We start from the raw sequence: 8871 nt of genomic DNA on the forward strand, positions 1-8871 counted from the left end.
CATTATTTTTTTAAAACATATATTTTATTCAGTGTGTTCCTTTTATCGAAACTATATAACAATATTCGAAGTAATTGTGAAAGAAAACACATGTTAATGTTAAAACAGAAAAGAATTATACTGAGATATTTTTTTTTTTCAAATTAAGGGATATTATACATGCGAGGATAAATAATGTAGTTTGTTTGTTTGTTGGGGTTTAACGTCCGAGCAGCAATATTTCAGCTATATTCAGACAATGAACATGAAATGGATGATAAAATGAACATAAAATGATGATGAAATGAAAAAGGGACAGGACATCAGGACAATGGGGTCGACAAATTTTGATTGCCACTGGAAATAGGGAGAGGTGGTACGGTCGGGCAATCTAGCCTCCTGTGGCGGAGCCCTATGGTTCCTACTCCGGGAGAATACCACAGTAGGGTTATTTAACGTGCGAGGAACGTGGCATCTTTCCCAACAAGGTGCACCACTATGGTTTGCGGTCAGGTTTTCCGTATTATAGCCTGACAACCCCAGCATGTAACACGCCAGGGGTACCCCATTCCGCCACCTGGGGCACACATCCCAGTTGCTCTGTAGGCAGAGCGCCCTAGCCCCCGGATAAGGTTCTGAGCACTATTTAGTCGCCTTTTACGACAAGCTTAGCGCTGCTGCAGGCCTATTCTTTGAAAAGCCGGACCTGCACGGGGCTAAATAATGTAGTATAAGCAAATATTAACTAGAGGGTCTACAGAGCCTGAATCGCTCATCTAGTCTTTATAGCTTTCTAAAGCTGGACTCAAGACCGTACGCCCCGTGCAGGTCCGGGTGTTAAAAGAATAGGCATGCAACAGCGCTAAGCTTGTCGTAAAAGGCGACTAAATAGTGCTCAGAACACTAGCCGCGGGACTAGGGCGCTCTGCCCACAGAGCAACTGGGATGTGTGCCCCAGGTGGTGGAATGGGGTAACCCTGGCGTGTTATATGCTGGGGTTGTCAGACTATAATACGGAAAACCTGACCGCAAACCATAGTGGTGCACCGTGTTGGGAAAGATGCCACGTTTCTTGCACGTTAAAGAACCCTACTGTGGTATTCGATAGGAGTAGGAACCATAGGGCTCCGCCACAGGAGTCTTAATTGCCCGATCCTACCCACCTCTCCCTATTTCCAGTGGCAATCAAAATTTGTCGACCCCATTGTCCTTGTGTCCCATCCCTTTTTATTTCATCATCATTTCATGTTCATTTTATCACCAATTTCATGTTCATCGTCTGAATATAGCTGAAATATTGCTGCTCGGACGTTAAACACCAACAAACATTCTAGACCTTACCAAACTATTGTCACAAGAATCATTTAATTAATACAGAGCATCTTAGTTATCAACCACGTCGGTCTCACCATGCTGATCAACCCCCCTAGAAAATTAGGCAAAACCCTTTGGTTTTCAAGTCATTTTAATAAGTCGTCAATTTTTATTAGTGGTGGTCATGTTTTCGTCCGATAAAAAATGTTAAGGCTATCTTAATTAACATTCATGCAATATTTGGTTGCGATCCATCCTACAATTTGTCTAAGAGATTTCAAGACCCGTAACTCATTCATTTGTCAATGGATCTTTCTGAAAATTTCGGCATAGGTCCATCCCATCATGCTGAACAATTTTACCCCCTACCAAATTTATGCTAAACCCAACTGTTTTGGGGTTATTTGCATAATTCTACAATTTGACCCCTATGGTCCATTTTTTTAGTCATTTTTTTTAGTCAAAAATCCCCACACAAAGATTGTTAAAAATGCCCTAAGGAACATTCATGCAAAATTTGGTTACTATCTATTGAGTAGTTTCAGAGTAGATTCGAGAAAATGTTTTAACGACGAGAAAACATGTTGCGATCGTATAATAAGGATACAGTAACTCGATAGAACGAAGCCTTCAAGTGTTTATATAATCTTTCATCCTGTACAATCATAACTGTGGTCTTTTTCAATAGCAGTGACTTTTGGCATAGTTTCACCTTACATGCCAATCAAAACCTAATTTGGTTTAATATTAGATGTTTCTAGTTCTAATATCGTTGAAATGTGTCCTTGTTACGTAGAGTAATGGAAGTGACATTGGCGTTATTTGATACTTCCTTGTCTGCTTATATATTAATCATTCCAACAAGACAAAATTGAATTCACTAAGGGGTTGATCAAGTCGTTAGTGAAGGCAAGGCATAGAAAAGGTAAAAAAATAATCAACTCTCTTGAATGTAAAGTATATACATGTATGAAGGTGTATATACTGAATTTTACTGGTCTAAATCTGTATCACATGTTGCATCAACCTGAGACTCCTTTATCACCCCAAGGGCCACTAGAGCTCTAGAGGTGTGATGTAGCTATAGGATAAACGATATGGGTTTAGACAAACACTTATTATGCATATACAAAAAATTTATACTTACAATAAATATATGATGTATTTGTATACCCCGCAGACGAAGTTATAATTTACTTATAAAAAAAAAATTAACACAAAATAAATAAATATATAACCGAAACAAACGAAAACATCATTTAATACATGCAAATTTCGGTGAGAATATAATCGAGGGTATTCCGACTACACGTAGACATAACAGTGCACGGACTTGATATTAAACTGATATACGGTTGAGGCTGTGCCGAGCAAAATCATACATCAAATGCAAAGGGAAAACGACGTTTTAGCAAGAAACATAAATGCTGTTCGAAGCGAGCAACTTCAAAACATTGTAACGTTTATGACGCACATCAGAAAGTTTGACTATGTTGCGAACATTTTTGGTGTCTGACTGAACCGGGGCTGGTAACGAAAACTTGAATGTTGCTATTAGAATGTGGAGTTATCAAAGGCAATATAGATATTAAAATGTTCGTAGATGCTTGTTGTTTTAGGATATTAATCATAAATCTTTGAAAGATGTCATTAATTGTGGAGGGAATGCACTATTCGATCACAAGAACGTCCATTTTCACATGTGGACGGGTAACATTAAGAAATGCTTGCTTCCCATTTCACCAATATATCTAAGTTGTTTCTTGGCGTATTTTGATAAGACAAACTTTTTTTTGGAAAGAGCAGTTTGTGCCGCAGACGATGTCATATTTTTCATGACGTAATGATAAGATAAAAGCGTATTACAATATCACAAATGTCTCCTCTTTGATGTGGATATTGTAAAAGTGGAAAGAAATCGATTTGAAGAAATAATGTTGAACATTTTTATTTAAAGTTATGCGAACAGCTTTTTTTAATCGGGACTTTTTTTAACTATATTGACAATTTATTACATAACCCCAATGAAAAAAATATATAAAATGTTCAATCAGTCTTTGTTAAAAATCTTTCTGTCCGTATTTCAATTATATCACAAATCCTAATTTTTTCGACGTTGGCCATTGACGACTTTCTTGCATACGGTTGTAAAATATAACAACGAATAGTATTATTACCAAAGTATATTCACGCTTAAAGGACTATAAATACTCAGAATATCATGTTTATTCTAAACAAAATAATAAGTTTTATTGTCTAATAGTAGATAAATACGCACGTATGTTGTGATGTCACGTTGTCTTTTTCCCGACGTATTCTACACGTTGCGTGCTTCCCGGTCTCTATCAAAAGCTTTTTTTCGTTAGCTTTGAGTGAACTAATAACTATGGAATTTTGAGTTTTAAATGTATATATGCTGCAGATAGTATATTCTAAAAATAATGGTACTTGGTTGAACATGTAGCTAAGTGCAGCATTTTGTCTGTGTCTAATCAAAATATCACAACATATACATTTTGTATATTTTATTTATTCACGCGTACACCTACGAAATTCGAACGAATTGTTCAAAAATGCTAATGGTGTTGAGTCGATTTCTTCATAAACTTAAAAATGTATTCATCCTCCTCTATGGTTTTATCAGCGTGTTTTTGACGTTTCCTAAGTAACGTTCTGTTTAGCGACGTAACAACTCTTTTAACGTCTATTTTAAAAACAATAAAAAGTATTGAAAAGTTACGATACTAGATAAAATTAATACGAGTATGGATGTAATGAAAAACAAATACGACTTTAGCGAATGTGATAAAATAATGAAATAAATGTTAAAAAGAAAACAGGAAAAAGAAAGCCCCTCCCCCTTGCGCGCACTCCTGTCTGTTCATATGCAATGATGTCCTGGTGAAATCGGGATCAGCGTGTCTGCATCAAAGTATTTTGAAGTGCGTAGACACGCGCTTGCACATTCACTGGTGAAATATTGTAAAATCAATGATCGTCTTAATTACCTCTTGACAATTATTTTAGCTATAAGATATAATAAGCGGTACAAATATTGCAAAACTATTTTTTATTAATTTTTTTTTCAAATCGGACCAAAACAGAAAAAAGATTTTTACTTGTGTGGCCTTTTTGATCCCTTATAAATCGAAAACCGTAAGAGATATCCGAAATCTGATTGAAAAATGCAGGCAAGATTATTGATGAGGAATCCAATGAAATAAAAAAAAAAATCGAAAAAAAATTATGATAATATTTTTAGGCATTGCCCAACTTTGACCCCCTGTAACTTGAAAACGGTCAAAAACACATAAAATCTGCTGTACATTTGTTTACCCGAATTAAATAAAGAACACATTTAAAATAAATAAAAAAAACAATCTACATGGGTTTTAATAATACACGTATTTTTACCCTTTTTGTCCCCTTTTCCTTCAGCGACTTTTTTGCTAGTGGGTTTGTTGGCTTTCTGTTTTAGTGAGGGTGTTTTACTTTTTTTTAACGCATCACGAAATTTGTTTTCATAATTCCTAACATTTTTTCATAGGATAAAATTGCCTTCAAATCATTTTTAAATGGTTGGTGCAAAACTATTTACCTTATCAGGACGTAATCTGATCATCTCAATTGACCAAAACATACGAAAAATTAATTGATAACAAAAGACTGTCATAGTTGTAGGAAAGTCACTGTAAAAATAATTCTTTTTACATGTAACAATTATAGAACGATGTACGTCGCAATACAAAAAGACGTCGAAATTTTGCCGATTTCGACGTTACCAAATATGACACCAACACCGTACGATACGTCAATATAAGAATGAGTAATCAAGAGAACCAAGGTTGTAGCGGTTATCAAAAGAATGCAATCCAGGGACAAAGACCAGACATGGAAAACAGACATACACAACAAAGAACATAAAGTAACTAAAATCATACATACAAAGTAACAAAAGCAAATGAGGAACTCGGATTCCACTAAAAACTGGGAGCATGGACCAGGTGCTTGTTTGTTTGTTTGATGGGGTTTAACGTCCGAGCAGCAATATTTCAGCTATATTCAGACAATGAACATGAAATGAAAAAAAGAAAGGATGGGTCACAAGGATAATAGGGTCGACAAATTTTGATTGCCACTGGAAAAAGGGGGGATGGGCAAGGTCGGGCAATTTAGCCTCCTGTGGCGGAGCGCAAAGGTTCCTACTCCTATCGAATACCACAGCAGGGTTCTTTAACGTGCGAGGAACGTGGCATCTTCCCCAACACGGTGCACCACTATGGTTTGCGGTCAGGTTTTCCGTATTATAGCCTGACAACCCCAGCATGTAACACGCCAGGGGTACCCCATTCCACCACCTGGGGCACACATCCCAGTTGCTCTGTGGGCAGAGCGCCTAGCCCCCGGCTAGGTTTCTGAGCACTATTTAGTCGCCTTATACGACAAGCTTAGCGCTGCTGCAGGCCTATTCTTTTAACACCCGGACCTGCACGGGGCTGGACCAGGTGCACCGGTAGGGTAAGCGTCTGCTTTTCTAGAAACACCCGCCAAGTTGCGGTTGAATGAAATTGAAATGTGCAGTCAAGCAATCCATTTGTACTCAAACATATACATGTATAAGTAGATTCTCTTCCTCATGATTATGATTTTTTGTGGCGCATTAAAGGGCTAATCTACTTGAAAAAGCTCATCATCCACAAGTTAAAAAAGTATTAAAAATAGGAGATGTGGTATGATTGCTAATGAAAAGGTCATCCACAAAAAGCCAAGAAACGAACAAATATCACATCTAAAAAATTCCAAACGTCAGCTAAGGAGGTTTGTCGGGAAACCATGATTGAAATTAAAATTGGAATGAAATATGAGCAATAAAGTTAATATCTGTATGAAGGAACATGCTTCCGTTTGGTCGGTTTTGCATTATTTTAACTGAAACTCAAGAATTGACTGAGTGCATAACAATGGAGTACCACACAATTTAAGCACTTTGAAAGACAGAGCTAATAGACGCACAGACGCAAGAAAGGAATCAGTCAGCCAACAAGATGTACGCCAGTTTACCGCAATGGATGATTCGTTCGTTTTGTACAGGTATACTTGTTAATAACTATTCCTTGATGAAATTATGAATCTTTAACAAAACTGATGAATCTTAGTAAAGCTGACAGAAAATAGGAATTTCAGTGAAGAATGAGATTGAAATGTGCACAGTCAAGCAATCCATTTGTACTCAAACATATTCATATATAAGTAGATTCTCTTCCTCATGATTATGATTTTTTTGTGGCGCATTAAAGGGCTAATCTACTTGAAAAAGCTCATCATCCACAAGATAAAAAAGTATTAAAAATAGGAGATGTGGTATGATTGCCAATGAAAAGGTCATCCACAAAAAGCCAAGAAGCGAACAAATAAACGTCTACAGGTCACAACACGGTCTCATGATGGACAAAACCAATACCATAGAAATAGCTGTAAAAGACTCAAAATAAATGTAGTGAAACTATTCATAAACGAAGAAAATCGACCTCTTCTATTGAAAAAAAAAAACGTAAATCGGAATGTGCACTATGTCGCTATGATCTTCAGTTGCATAGTTACGGAGGGTATCTCAAAGCTATCTTTGTATAATAGGATAATAAATTGGAAAGAGTGGATAACCAAAATATGACCACGAGTGCCGATGAACACCTCCTTATTGCGTTCCTGGCACAAGTGATCATATTTTGGTTATTTACGATGACCAAATGATTATTCTTTTCTATTTTCAACATAGATTTAAAATATTTTGAACGGCGGATTGATATTTGTGGTGTGGCGTTTTGGCGGGAGAAAGTTCGTGAAAGAGAGTGAAATTTCGATTATTTCAGTGTGAATAATCGAAATTTTTTACACTGGGAACATTCGGTAAATCACAGCTATCTGTAAAATAAGTTAGTTTATTTAAACTTTCCGAATCTTTCTCATTGATTTTCAAGTGATGTCAAAATATTTTTTTACATATTTGTCATTGAAATAATACCGTTCCTATTTTGTTTGTAAAGAAAGAAATTTAATAGTAAAAACATTCGTTGCATTTCTCTCATCTAATATTACTTGTAACAGTAAGATCGTGAATCTTTTAATGTCTCTTCAGGCTAGACTTAGTCTAGAGAATCTTCGTACTGTTATTGTTATGATCCTGTACATCCTTGACTAAAGACGCAAAAAGGACCCGTTAATAGGCTTAGTTTTTTTTCAGCATTTTTGAAGGTCTTCCAGATATGACTACAAAACGTGAGTGGTCAATGGGAAAACCTACCTGGGTTAGTAACCGGATGTCAAGGCTGTTGCTAAGACTGCTGGGCAACAAGTGCGGTCACTGCTTAACTACCAGCAAATGGGGGTGGGGGACACAAATTATCTCTTCAGTAACTGGGGATGAAGTTTAGGGGCATGGAGCTGCTTCTAGGGGTGTGTTTGGTCTCAAATTTACAATCTCGCCGTCGGTATTTCTTGAATTCAAACAAGTGTGACTGTAAATTCTCTTTACATCCCTTTTCTTCTTTGTGGCAATCTTTGATGAAGCATTACTCTTTTTTGTTTATCAGGGCAGGACAACGTATGGCTTTGATTCATGTAGATTAAACAAATTTCGTTTTGTCGCTAATACACGTTGGAACAAGAAATGACGATATATCGAAGGAAGTTACTCTAACGTACTTAGGTGGCTGCACAACTTTAAGAAACAAGTAAAACGCGACCTGATTAACCTTATAACATACGATTTATCTTTTAAATCGTCCATTTAGAGGATGTAGAAATGGTATTGTTTAAATTGAACATTTATGCCATTCAAGGAGGTAGACCAAGGATTAGGGACAGAACTTTAAAAATCAGTGATATTTTTGTATCATATTTAATTTTACCAAAGTATATCAAGCTTTCATTTGAAACAGAATAAAAATCAATTCAAGTTACTTTGATACTTACATGACATTGAAGTAAGATGCTGAATACAAACGTTCCAACGATTTGTAAGAGTTGTGTCCCTTACATTACGTCTACCTCAATGAGTCTTGTACTGTAACAGATGATTTTTTGTTTGTTTGTTTGTTGGGGTTTAACGTCCGAGCAGCAATATTTCAGCTATATTCAGACGATGAACATGAAATTGGTGATAAAATGAACATAAAATGATGATGAAATGAAAAAGGGATGGGACACAAGGACAATGGGGTCGACAAATTTTGATTGCCACTGGAAATTGGGAGAGGTGGGTAGGGTCGAGCAATTTAGCCTCCTGTGGCGGAGCCCTATGGTTCCTACTCCTATCGAATACCACAGTAGGGTTCTTTAACGTGGGAGGAACGTGGCATCTTTCCCAACACGTTGCACCACTATGGTTTGCGGTCAGGTTTTCCGTATTATAGCCTGACAACCACAGCATGTAACACGCCAGGGGTACCCCATTCCACCACCTGGGGCACACATTCCAGTTGCTCTGTGGGGAAAGCGCCCTAGCCCCCGGCTAGAGTTATGAGTACTATTTAGTCGCCTTTTACGACAAGCTTAGCGCTGCTGCAGGTCTATTCTTTT

Source organism: Perna viridis, chromosome 1, assembly GCF_037379345.1.
Source record: "Perna viridis isolate PV_CMFRI_1.1 ecotype Kerala chromosome 1, ASM3737934v1, whole genome shotgun sequence".
NCBI lineage: Eukaryota > Metazoa > Mollusca > Bivalvia > Mytilida > Mytilidae > Perna > Perna viridis.